A 14159-nucleotide genomic window follows, 5' to 3' on the forward strand; every position below is an offset into this window, starting at 1 on the left:
TGGGGCCTTTATTCCATGTCTGGGGGACAGTGTGCTGCTGGCTCTGTCCTCAGTCCATGGATCCTGGGGGACCCACATAGTCTCTGGGTCCTAGGGAGCTGGGGGGAGATGGAATGGTGGCCGAGAGGGGCCCTGAGGTGTGCAGCCTGGAGCTCACTTTGCCCTTCCAAGTTGGGGCGTTCACCACGCTGCGTCTGCATCTTGAATGCATATTAGTGCGAGCTGATTTTCATGTAGGAAGAGACATTTGGGGGCTGTCAGAAGGCACACCACAGAGACGCTAGCCATCACAAAGGCACCTTGCTCTGTGCCCTACAGAACTGTGACAGGGCTCAGCTGTCTGGGCAGTGTCTGGCAGTGGGCCCCTGCTGTGTCCTTCGCCCCCTGGACTTAAGTGGCGACCTCTTTGAAATGAATTCCTGGAGATGGTCCCTGTGTTGCACGGGCTGAGTGTCAGGAACATGCAGTGCTTATCCCCACAGGAGGGGCTGGCTGCCAGGGTTTGACCCCCAGCACCGCGGGAAACTTGCTGTGTGACCCTGTACAAGTGACTCAACCTCTGTTCCTCCATCCATCCCTTCCCCTGCCCCCCCACTCCGGGGAAACAGGATGGATGGCATCTAGTCTCAGGATCCTCGTAGGGATTGGGGGAGCGAGCAGTGACAGGCTGCTCGGTAACGCTCTTTGTAGCCTTCCGTGACTCTCTGATGTCACGCCCATCAACTTGGCTGTCTGCATGGCTGCCAACTTCCAGTGGTGCCCGTTGGGCAGCCAACACAGTGACTGCCAGGGAGTGAGAACAGCGAAGGTGGGAAAGGCTAGGCGAAGTCTCAGAGCCGGTGGGGGCATCCCCAACTCCCTGCTCTTGTCATTAATCACTCTCAAGGCTCCGCTTCCTGGGCCCCTTCATGGGGACACCCAGACCCAAGTGTGGGTGCACGATGCCCCTCCACAACCCTCTGTTGGCCGGGCATGCCACGTGTCTCCCTGTGTGCACACTGATGGGTGGGGAGGCCCCTGGTGTTTGGAAGTTTCAGCATTTTCATATCATCTCCCCCGGGTTTGCCTGTGACCTCCACTCTGGCTGTCCCTGGGTGCATGCAAGGCCACAGGGCTGGGTTGTGCTCTGGGGAGGGGAGCCCCGGAGCTGTAGCCTCTCTGCTCACCCTTCTCTGTGTCCTGTGGGAAGAGAGGGCGTCTTGATGGCAGCCCAGCCCGGGCCTCTGGGTAGCCAGAGGGGCTGCCTGGCCTTTGGTGCCTCTGGAAGGGCCTGTCAGTATTCCGGGAAGGCTGGGCTGTGTCTGGGGCTCAGAGCTGGCCAGCAAGGCAGGAAGCCCCCTGTCTGGCTCCAGGAGGAAGGCTCCCAGCTGCCGGAGTGGGGGCACCTGCCAGTTTGGCCTCAGTCACCAGGAGGCAGGGCCTTTTCTGTGCTGTCCCCGTGGGTGTCCCTCAGCCCTCCTTCACATGTGCTTTAATGGAAGGCGTTAGCGGCCTTGGCCCTTTGGGCAGTGTTTGAAAGACGAGGCAAGAGAGCCACTCCACATCTGATGGCAGGTCACAGACAGTGTCTAGTTTAAAGGTGACACTCAGCTCTGGAGGGAGCGAGGGAGCGAGGGAGGGAGCGAGGTGGGGAGCGTGCACGTGGGAAGGGAAGCCCCCAGCCACAGGTGTTGAATTCTAATCCAGGTCCAGCCCCAGGCTCTGAGGAGTCCCCCTCTTCATGTGCTGCAGTCCCCAGCTGTAAAGGCGAGCAGGAATTACGGTGCTTCACCATTCAGAGCTCGTGGCAGACATTGCTAATGGCAGGTGACAGGGTGAAAGGATAAGCTATCACTGGGTGTGAGGGTGCCTGATGACAGACCAGCCAGCTGGGGGCACTGGGCGAGCCAACTCAAGGGGCGCTCAGCACGGGGCCTCTGCCCCTCAGTCCCACCCAGGCAGAGGGGGCTGCAAGGTAAGCTTCCCAGGGCTCCCTAGGGACGCTCCTAAATGGCCAGGTTGCTGGGAGGCTCTTTCCCTGCCCCTGCCCCCACACAGGGGAACAAGGACCCTGCTTCCACTCCCCAGGCTTCCCCAGGCTGCGGGGGGCCTGGCACATCCTTGGTTCCCTGGCCTGCCAGGCCCCGCGCCCCTGCGATCCCGGGCCTTCTTCGAGACACAGCTCTCTGGAGCTTCGCTGCCTAGGTGACATCTCCAGCCAGTCTACTTTCATCTCCTGGTCCTCTGTCCTCAGTACCCAGCCTGTGCGCCTGCCAGTTCTTCTCACAGCAAGGTCCACTTGTCCCTGAGCCTTCGCTGGACACTTAACAAGTATTTCACACACACACACACACACACACACACACACACACACACACACACACACACCCCGTGATGCCTGGCCCCTGGTGGTGCAGTGGGGCCGCACTCGGCCTGTGTTTTAAGCACAGCAGCTGCTAGCCTCAGAAACTCTGTGGGGCAGTTCCACTCTGTCCTCTAGGGTCACAAGCGGGCAGAATGGACTCTCCATGGCCAGGGGGCTGGTTTAGCTTCCCCAGGAATCGAGACCCACGCACATGGAGAGATGTATCAGCAGTCTACACGTCATGCACCTTATTAGCACAGAGCACACCCTGGGGAGTCCCTGGGTGGTGCTTACCGGTGAACATGCTCAGCCACTGACTTAAAGGTTGGAGGGTCCAGCCGACCCCAAGGCTCCTGAAATCGCAGTGGAGATAAGCTCTCTGCAAACCTGGTGGGGCTGCCCTGAGCTGGGGTGGGGTCCACTTGACTACGGGCATTCCATGCTGGGCTGGGTTCTAGATGCTGGCGAGGCCAGCACAATGAAGTGTCCACACTGGGTCCTCGTGGAGTTTATGGGGTGATGGGCTAGATGGGGGACAGACACCCAGACAGACATCAGGATGGCGGGAGGGAATGAGCACGATAGGAGCCTCTTGGAAGGGCAGGTCTGGGAGGGCTTCTCTCTTCTGAAGAAATGCCACTTAGGTTGTGTCTTGATAGAGCTTGAGGAGGAAACCTTGCACAGAGACCAGAGAACAGCGTTCTTGGAGGAGGGGACAGTCCGCAGGGGGAAGAATAGCATGACGTGTGAGGACCGAGAGAAGGGTCCCGTGGCTGCTTTACAGTGGGCTTGGGGAAGAGCAGACAAGGACCTCCCAGGCCATGGGAGGAGTCCAGATTTCGGGAATGCAACGGGAAGCCTGTGGAGCAGGCCAGTGACACGACCCGGCTTACCTTCCTGGAGGTAATTCTGGCTGTTGTGTTTGGAAAGTGGATTAGAGCGACCTAAGAGAAGTTGTGAAATTGGCTTCTAAAAGTGACTTACAAATAATTGACCTGCTGTGTGTGTGTGTGTGTTTGTGTACCATTCTTGTTAGGTTCAAAAAATGGACTTTTCTAAAATCCTCCTCTCCAATAGAAAAAAATAAGCCTATTAGCAAAAAACCATCCACTTTATTGGGAAACTTGCAAGTAGGAGGTCCCAATAGCCCAGGGTCCCTGCAACCTTTCTGAGCCTCAGAGAGATTCTTAAAATATGCAAATTTTCAAGCTGAAGTAAACCTTGGGGTATTTAGGGCCTACCTGCTCATATTTGCAAAAGGATTTGCATATTTTCCATGTGGCAAAGGTATGAGTTCAGTCTTCATAAGGAACACCTAGCAAAATGTGATGCTTACCAATCATTTTTCCCCCCAGATGTAGCACTTCTTAATTGTTTGTTTGATTTATAAATAATGCATGCTTACTATGCAGCATGGAGAAAGCTAAAATGTATGAAGGAGTCTTACTTGGAATACTATCCCCCAAGCACATCTGCTGTTAGCCTTTGGCACATTCTGGTCAATATTTTTCTCTATGAATAAGTTTTATTTTAAGTAGAGATGTGATCATAATGTGTGTGTGTGTGTGTGTGTGTCAAATTTTGCAAGTTGGTATTCCTGCTCCCCCACAAAGGAACATTTCCTCATTGTCTCAGTCAGGGTAGGTGAGGTTAGTCTGCAGTAACAAGTAGCCCCCAAATCATGCTGGAAGTTAACAACTAAGACTGTCCTCTTTCACACTCTTGGGGTGGACTAGCACCTCTTCGACGGGCTCTCTTCACTCTGAGATCCTTAATAATGGAATAGTTATTATCAGCCATGTTGCTGTTCCCTATGGCTGGGCCAAAGAAAGTTCTGGAATGGCTTGCATCAGCACTGCCCTCCAATGTATGGACTCAAACTAGTTACCTGCTCTTACTCAATGACACCAGGCTGGCGCCCATCTCTGGAGAAAAGGCCTGTTGATCACCCTGAAGGTGACAGCCCAAGGAGCCCATGGGCCAGCTGGACTCTGTCATATGGTGTCATTATGAGCTGGAATTAACTCAGTGGCATCCAACAACAATGACAACAGTGAACAACCATGAGAGAGCCAAAAAAGGGTGAACCCATTATACTGGACAGCTGAGTGCCAAAATCCTGAGTGCTAATGAGTACATTGAATTTTGTCATTTACCCAGTACAGATCATAAACTATCCCACGCATCTAGAAAATACCATGGTGAATACCACAGTAAGCTGCGTGTTTGTCTGTCATTTTCTATCCAGGATGTCCCTGCTTCTGGCCCCTGGGTCACCTCCTAGCATCCTGATATACTTCTTCCTAGTCTGACCTGTTTGTTCTTCTAGAAGTCCACAGTATCTCCAGTCTTCTTTGCCAGCACCATCATTCAAAACCACGAATTCTTCTTCCAAGTTCTTCATTGTTCAACTTCCACGTGCATAGGGGGCAATCAGACGTACCATGGCTTGGGTCAGGTGCACCGTTGCCCTCAGAGTGACATCTCTAGATGTAAAGAGGTCTTGTGCACCGGGTTTACTCCGTGCAATGTGTCATTTGATTTCTTGAGTGGGTTTGAACCGCCAACTCTGTGGTGAGCATCCCAACACGATCCCACCGTACTACCAGAGCTTATTTCTGTAAAGGTTAGAGTCTGGGAAACCCTCTGGGACAGGTCTACTTGGTAACAGGGGGATGCCATGAGATTGATTTAATAACACCTAAGCATGAGTAGCAACTGCCGTTGCTGCTGCTACTACGATGACTGCTCCTGCTACTGTCACCAACTACCTTCCCACGTGCCCCAGAATGTGGGTATGACAGGGTCCCTTTGGCTGGGTCCAGATTCTCAGTGGTTTGGCACTTGAGGCCAGTTGAGAGATGAAGCATGGACTCAGGCCACACCCTGATGACATCTCCTTGGGAGTGTGGCCTACTTGGTAGTGAATGCTGTGGAGAGCTTCCCTTCTTGCTGGCCTGGACCTTAATCCCTAGTTCTTGAGCCAGTGGCACACCATATTGCCTGCTGACCCTGGGAGCAATCAGCAGGCAACTGCATTGCCTGCCGACTTTGGGTTCGCTTGACTCTGCCAGCCACAGCTCGGCTGGTCTTCCTGCTTCCTGGTCCATCGGCTCCGGCGGGCAGCTGTGTGGTCCAGGAAGAGCCTCCAGCTTAACATCTGACCCACGGACTTGAACTGGACTGGACCCACCGCCCCTACAGCTGTGTGACCAGTTTTCTTCATATAACCGTCTTTTTGTTTACCTCTCCAGTGGTCACTGCTTTTGGTTCTCTGGGGAACCTAGCCTATTAGAGTGGGTGAGACAGGCATGTCACCTCTGGTGCTACAAATGTGCCGCCCCAAACTTCCAAGCACCAATGTCAGAAAGTGCTTTCAGTTGCTAGAACGGTGGCACGTTTTCATGATGTTGGGATTTTACTCTCATGTGCAACTTTCTGTTTCCTGTCCTTCGTTTTTCATGTTGGTGGAGGCCGCAGATGTTGTCTTCATCGGATCACTAATCTCTCCCAGATGTTCCATCACACTCTGTGAAGTTCTCTAATATCTGTCTACTACCTCTCCCTCAGGCCTGGTTCCCCCATCTTCCTGGTTCTGGCTATACTGAAATTCCCCTTTTCCCAGGCTCTACTGGCTACATTTTCCCCTTTCTCGGGATCCCTTTTCATTTGTTTCCATGTATTCCTAATTGACTTTTACTATGAGGGGGCTTAAAAATGTTTCTGGAAAAATGTAGTTATCATTTAATTCCCTTTTCCTGTGAACTTTTTGAAGCTTCCGTAGAAACCTGGTGGTGCAGTGAGTGGGTTATGCATTGGGCTCCTGGCCCAAGGTCAGGAGTTCAAAACAACCAGTTGTTCCTCAGATGGATGGGGCTTTCTGTTTCTGTAAAGATTTAGCATCTAGGAAACCCAAAGCAGACGTTCTACTGTCCTATAGAGTCACTGTGGATTGGAATCAACTTGATGGCAGTGCGGTTTATTTTTTGTGAAACCTTTTTGTTTTTGTAGATTGAGAAAAGAAATATCGCTCACTTTATATGTATGTGTGCATGATTCTGGAAATCTAGCTTCTAGATAATTTTCTCTTTGCCATTTCAAAGCACGTTTAAGTGTCTTCTGATTTTCAGTATTACTTAACATATACAATTTTCATTCCTTTATAGTTGTTCTTTTTAATTTGGTCCTAACCTCTCTTTTTCAGTGCACATCCCCCTGGGAGATCTCATGAGGCTTCCATGACCCTTGGTGGCCTCTTTCAACATGATTTCTTTTAGAAAACTGTGAGGAAAATTTAAACGATTTGATACTTTCCTCTTCTTCACCCTATTCTTTTCTTCGAATGCTAGCTTCCATATGTCTCTAGCTTTTTCTTGGATCGCCCAGTCTTCTGAGGGATTTCCTTAACTTTTTCATCCAACTTTTCTGTTGACTATTTTGTTTTAGCAGGCGTGTTCTTAATTTCTACAGACTCATTTGATTTGGTTCTCTAATGGCCTTTTTGGAAAAGGTTCCCTGCCTTTCTTGCTTCATGCATATAATACCTTTTTCAAAGTTATTATTAAATAATCGCTGAAAGTTCTCATCTGCTACAGGATTCTCTCGATTTCCCCCCAGGATCAATTCTGCTAGATCTGCTCATCTCTTCATGTTGTATAGCTTTTCTCCCCGAGGTGTCTGATGAAGGCAGTTTTTCATTCATTTTAGGAATGTAGTGCCTGATACAGATGTGTTTTTCATTCATTTTAGGAATGTAGTGCCTGATACAGGTGTGCCTGATACAGAGCACTGGAGCACAGTTTGTCTAGCCCGTGGGCAACCACACAAGCAGGTGATGAGTTGATGGTAGCCTGCACTTGGGCATGCCTGGAAGCAGTGAGACTCTTCCCATCAGGCTGCAGAAAAGCCTAGTCCGGTGTGATGATCTCTTATGCAGAAGCTGAAGCTCCTTCTTCGAAGGGTGTGAAGAATCTTTAAACACGGCGTCTCCTGTTTAATGCTGGGATAAGTTCAGTTGCCGCTCTTAGGGAAAGAGGCGAGGGTGGTGGTGAGGATTTTTTATTCACCCATGGAACCCTTTCTTGTGTTGAGGGTGTCATAGCCCTATGGGGCCACTTTGTGATTATTTGCAGAGGGAGCAGGTGCAAGAGTGAATGTGGGAGCATGCAGGAAACAAAGACTCTGGGGTGAGGCATTCTGGTGAGTGGGCGCCAAGGGGAAGCTCCTGGCAACCTCTGCTGTGATGCCTCAGCCACTCTCTGGTAACCTGGTCAAAAGATGCCAAGGAAGGCAGTGTAGCCGGCTGCCCTGCCTGCCGTTTTGATCAGAATACCCGGTGCCCTTCGGAACAGGGCCGCAGGTGTCTCTTCACTCATTCTGAAAATGCTGCCTTTGCCCCAAGCACCTTTTGAAGTTCTGCTTTTGGAAATGCTTTGCAAGCCCGTCTACACACACACACACACACACACACACACACACACACACACACAACACTTGCCATTCTTTGAGGCATTTATCCAGTGTAATTGTTTCCATTTTGACTGAAAGTGGCCTTCTCTAAGATGACCTCTAGTCATCTTGAGGCTCAGGTGAATTGTATGAGCAGTTTTTGTGTCTTCTCAGGACCTGCTGGTACTCAATGCTGAGGTCATGTAGGTCCAGAGGCCGGCGTTTGTATTCTTCTGCAAAGCTCATGGATAAGAGAAGGTTGCTGTTTTCCAGAGGGCACCTTCCTCAGAGGGTGACGATCTGGCCAACTTCTAAGGTAGGAGGAAGAAGGTACCCCATGGTGAAGAAAGGCACCCAGGAGAGTTGTGAGCATGCTGGGTGTGAGCAGTGGGAAATAGCCTCATGCCAGGCAAGAGGCAAACAAACAGGAACTCAAGAACCAGGTGAGGTTGAGTTGGCCATACCTCATGACCGCACTGTGTGTCGGAGTAGAACTGTGTCCCACAGGGTTTTTGCAAAAAGATTGCCAGAGCTTTCTCCCCAGGGACTTCTGGGAGGACTCCGAGCTCTAAACTGTCCCTTAGTAGCCGTCTTCTTTAACCATCTGCACTATCCAGGACTCTGACCCAAGACATCCAGTGACCATCTGCATGACCAAGTTCTCCCCTAGTTGAAATAGACCCTTGGCACATGGAAGAAGCCACTGATAGGACATTCTGCAAAAGGCAAAACATAGGGATGGGAAGGGGGTCCGTGGTTACCCTTCACTCAAGGATGAAGGGTAAGAGCGATGATGGAAATGTTCTATAATTTTATTGTGGTGGCTCTCATAAAAATAGGTGTTTGTCAGAATCCGTCAAGCTTATGCCTATGAAGGATGGTGTTTATTGTTTGCAATAAACCTGGACAAATTAAAATGCAGTTACTCACACTCCTCAATAGGCACACCCAGTTCTGGCGGCAGGTGCCTGCATTTCCTATTAGAAGAACAATGCTTTTAAGCTTAGGATGGTGGGATTAGTAAGTCCTAAGCCTGCTGGGGTTTATTGAACCACTTTGTATGGACGTGACAGTCTAGCGTCGTGGTCCTTATTCACACAGTTACAGTGTTTCCAGGGCCTTTCTGAATCCTCAAAGGAAGATTATGCTCAGAATGCTTTTAAGGTTGAATGTACTTTATTAGGTCTTTTTTTCCCCTGTCTTTTGAAAATTAGTAATTCACGCTTGGTGGCTTGGTTGACTCCCTATTACTGAGCGGAAATTATTCATCAGGCCAAATAACACAGCCCCTTCTTATCGAAGGTTTTGCATTGGCCCCTGATGTGGAAGTCGTTTCTGAAATAATTCAATAAAGTGTGATCTTTAACATGAAATGGTGGCATGTGATGTGCGGCTTAATGATTCATTTATAAACCATCGCATCCTTAAAAGGCCGGAGGGCTTAACACGCGCCAGGTCACGATGCAGAATGAACACCGCGGGGGCAGGCTGCTCTGGTTCGTTCTCCATGTAGCCCAGTAGAGTTGGGGAGCCTCCCTTCCTCCTGGCTGTGCAGGGAGCTTCAGGCAACCATCTAGAAAAGGGGTAACTCAGCATTGCTTAGGGGCAGGGGTGGTTCTGTGGAAGGAATGCCCCCCTTCCCGGGGGAGACCACCCCTAAAGAACAGCCACCTCCTGCGTGTCACCACTACCTTCGGTGTGGCTGGCTGGAAAAGCTGAGAAGATTTCAGTGGACTAGGAAAAAAGAGCCTGATGGTCTTCCAGGGAAAGCCTATGGATCCCAATGGTCAGATCCACAGCTGGCCTCCAGGCAGTGTGGAGGCTAGGCCGTGATTTGCTCTATTGGGCTTGGGTTGCCATGAATACTGGTGATTCATTGGCAACTAATAACCACCACAATTGGCCCCTGGTGAGTACCTGGAGGGAGGTTTGAGGAAGTTTGGTGGTGACCGACAAGGAGGGGCAAGGAACCCTGGTGGTGTAGTGGTTATGCATTTGGCTGTGATCCCAGTGGTCTGCAGCTTGACGCTCCCAAGAACTCGGAGGGAGGAAGACTGGGCTTTCTACCTTTCTGTAAACAGTTACAGTCTCAGAAACCCACTGGGGAGGGGGTGTTGCTCTGACTCGATGGCAGTGAGAGAGAAGAAGGAAGGGCAGGGGTGAAGCAGTTGCAGGGGAGTTGAACACAGGGAAGGAAATGCTTTCCATTGGACCGGCCCTCTACTTCCTAGTCTTGGTGTGGAACCTCCAGTTCTATAGCCATATCCAGGCAGTAGTTGGTGCTCAATTAATCCTCCCTAGGTGGATGGGAACCATTATTTTCTGCATGATTTCCAGTTTAGCTGCTAACCAAATGGCACTTAGAACCATGGCGGATACAGTGGCTTTGGCATCACCAGGTAAACACAGAACGCCTTGGACGTGGGACACCTTGCAGTTTTTGGTGCAGTAGCCAAATGCAGGGCTGGGAGCGCCTGGACAATCAGAGGGAATGTAATGCTTCTGAATTCTGACACCTAATAATTGTGATTGTTATTATTAAAGTTTTTTTTTTCTCATTATAAAAAGAAACGCCTGTTCTTGGTCCAAAAGAAAGATACAGAAAGGTAGAAAAAAGAAACATGCATAATGCTGTCAGCCAGAACCACTGTATGCGTTTTCTATTCCCTTTTCTCCTTAACTCAGTAAGGATTATAGCTCAGTAAGATTTTATATGCTGCTCTAAGTACCTAGGTCCAATACTTACTTTTCTATATAATTAGTTTCCAAAGACCAGGCTATTCTGCGCAAACCGGTGTTGTGTAAAAATGGAAGACCACATTAGTTCATAACACGGAGGATAGTTACATCATTACATAACAGCCAAAGTACCTCACCATATAAGTGCCAAGCCGCTAGGAATCCTGGCTATCACCACAATCATCACAGCCAGTGTTACTTTTGTCCAACAGCTTGACTTCTGTTACCACAGGAGATCTGTTGTGGACCACTGTGCAGTATAGCACATCATTCCTCTAGTTCCTCAATGCTCCCCCCCTCCCCTACCATGACCCAGTTCTGCCTTACAAACCAGGCTATACCAGAGTACACACATTGGTACAGATAAGCGGTGTCAGCACACGGAATCCAGGACAGATGAAACCCCTCAGGAACAGTAGTGGGAGTAGCGATATGAGGGTAGAGGGATAGGGGCGGGGAAAGGAGAGAAAAGGGGAACCCATCACGAATAACAGAAATGTGGGTAAAGGGAGACAATAGACAGTGTAAGATACAAAACAACAGTAATAATATATAATTTATCAAGGATTCAAAAGGGTGGGAGGGTGGGCAAGGGAGGGGGTAAAAAGAGGAACTGATACCAAGGGCTCAAGTAGAAAGAAAATGTTTTGGAAATGTTGATGGCAGCATATGTACAAGTGTGCTTAACACAGTTGAATGATGGGTTGTCATAAGATTTGTAAGAGCCCCTCAATAAAATGATTCATAATAACAATGATAAAAAGATTTGTTGTGTATGTGCAAAATGGTTGTGTCGTCGATTTTTTTTACTGTGGTTGTAAATGCGAAATGCCGGATAATGAAATAGTCACTAAGTGAGGAGCCAGTTTGTTTCCTTCTGATTATAAAAACAATAAATGCTAGAATGGATGCCATAAAAAGACACGTTTCTAACAAGTGCTGGCAAGGATGTGCAGAACCTTGCATTCTTATTCATGATTGATGGCTGTGTAAAAGGATACAGCCTTGGAAACGCAGTTTGGCCATTTCTTAGAAAAGTCAAATATACATTTTTCATATGACCCAGCATTTCTGATCCTAGCTGTCTGTCCAAGGACATTGCAAATCTACGTCCACAGAAGGACATGCGTGTGACAGTGGAGGCTATCCCAATGTCCACCCTTGGTAAATGGAGAAGCAAAATGGGACTCAGCCAAACAACGTGATGCTGTTCCAGAGTGAAATACAACACAGTGATGCATGCACCAGCACGGGTGAACCACAACATATGACGCTAAGGGGAGGAAGCCAGAGAGACAAGACCATGCATCATATGATTCCACTTATAGGAAATAGCTAGAAAGGGCAGTTCCTGGTGCACAGTGGTTACATGTTAGGCTGTGCACTACAGGGCGGCAGTTCAGAACCACCAGCTGTTCCATGGATGGAAGACAGGGCTTTCTACTCCCACAAGAATTACAGTCTCTGACACTCACCAGGGCAGTTCTGTCCTGTCCTGTAGGGTTTCTATGTGGGGCAGGAGGTGGGAGCAAAGGTGATTTTGGGAGTGATGGTGAGTTAGTTAATTGTGCCAACCTGGCTGATAATCACATGTGGGGCTGGTTGAAAGGCGGAGGGATGAATGGGTGGTGAAGCCTTGCCTTTCTAGTTCTCGGGTTTCTTGTTTTGTGATGGTTGCACCAGGATGCAGCTGCCTTAGCAGCTCCCTGCTTCAGCTTGCAAGATTGATTTCCTACAAGACATCCCAAAGGAGAAGCCACATGGACCTATCCCGATGCAGCCCTGGGTGCTCGAGCAGCCGTGTGGAGACCCCTGCTAGTGCTGAGATGCTTGTTCGTTCACTGACTCAGCTTTCCTCTTGCAGTCGGCATCATTGCCTCTGTTTTGTGAGGTGGAGGACTTTGTGGACTGGTGTTGGGTTAATGGGTTAATGTGGGACTTGTGGGCTTGGGCAGCATTGGGTTGGGATGTTTTCGTGACGCACCTTTTCTTTTTACATAAAACTCTCTTATACATGAGTCGCTGTGGATTTGTTTCTCCAAAGTACCTAGACTAATACAGATGGGAATGTTCTAGAACGGATTGTGTCACTGGCTGCACCACTCTGTTAATAGAATCATGTTGCATTTTATACTTAAAGCATGGCTTTCCTGGTATGTAAATTATGACTCTGTAAAGGAGTTAAAAATAATGCTCATAGAGGCGTCAATCCAAGATGAGATGACATGGCAAGGAAGAGGAAGACTGGTTTCAATGAACTTGATGGAAACCTGGCTTCCATCAAGCCTGGTCTCCTGGCTGCTCCTCTGCTCGGGCCTTGGGCACACTAGAAAGCACGGGGCTGAGGGGCAGCTAACTACCCTGGAATGGGCTGTCTTAGACCACAGGAACCTGAAAAAGTGACTTTGTGGGAGAAAATGTGAAAACTCAGAGGTGGGAGGAGCCTGCCCAAGGGCCTGGTCTCACTGTGGGGAGGGAATTCCTTGAGAATGTTGTTGCTATTGGGGGCTGTTGGGTGACTTCTTAGGACAGATTAGGACAGCCCCCTAGGGTTTCCCCCAAGGTGACCTTGATGGGAACTGATCTCCATAGCTGTTCTCCTTCAGAGCAGCTGGTGGATTCAGGCGGCTGACCTTTGGGTTCGCAGCTGAGTGCTTCACCATTGGGGGACCAGGCTCTTTCATCACGGATCAGTTTGCCCCGTTAATATCCAAGATGAATTTCTTATAAACAATCTTATGGGGTCGTCATCCAAATATCATACAATTCCATAGTTCAATCATACCAAGAATATTGTACTATCATGGCCACCATCAATTTTAGAACAGTCTCTCTTTTGTTATTAGTGCCCCATGTTTCAGGTGGGCCTTATCTAAGTTCGAAACAATCACAAAAGTTTATCAAAATATGCAACTTACATGAACACTCTCAAACTCAACCAGATGCAATCAGTTAATTCTGACTCAGAGCGACCTTATAGGTAGAACAGCTCCTGTGGGTTTCTAAGGCCGTAACTCTTTAGGAGAGTACAAAGTATCATCTTTCTCCCAAACTAACATTGGGGGGTGGGGTGGGGGGTGGAGGGAGGCATTTTCATCTGCTCAGGAAGAGACAGGTAGGGAGAAGGAAAAGAAGCCTGGTCTATAAGATACAAAATCTAGAAAGAACAACTCATATCTGGTTACACTTTCAGTGATTGCAGTGCAGCAGGCTGAAGTCCCTAGTTAGGGCTCAGAGGCTCCCAGAATGGATTTTAGGAAGGATCTGGCCCCATGTGCTCTCTGGAGAGCCATGGAAGCAAGAGCTCAGAGGCAGGTTGGAAATCAAGGGATAAACATGGCATTCCGGGAAGATAACCCCAAATAACACCAGGCTAGCGATTTCAATATCGGATGAAATAGAATTTGAGGTGGAAAACATCAAGTTTGGGCACAGGGATGGCACTGGAAACGCTGTGGTATTCCAGGAAGATTATAATACGCATGAACAAATACAGCTAGCAATGCAGCCTCAAGCTAGCTAAAGGAATAATTGACAGTTACAGTAATAAATAGATCCATCTACCATTGCAGGTAGCATTCCTATTGTGTTCTCCTTGGAAACAGATCAAGCAGATAAAAATAAGACC

The sequence above is a fragment of the Echinops telfairi genome, unplaced genomic scaffold (assembly GCF_000313985.2).
Source record: "Echinops telfairi isolate 266 unplaced genomic scaffold, ASM31398v2 ScPeMD7_5592;HRSCAF=6446, whole genome shotgun sequence".
In the NCBI taxonomy this organism is placed as follows: Eukaryota; Metazoa; Chordata; class Mammalia; order Afrosoricida; family Tenrecidae; genus Echinops; species Echinops telfairi.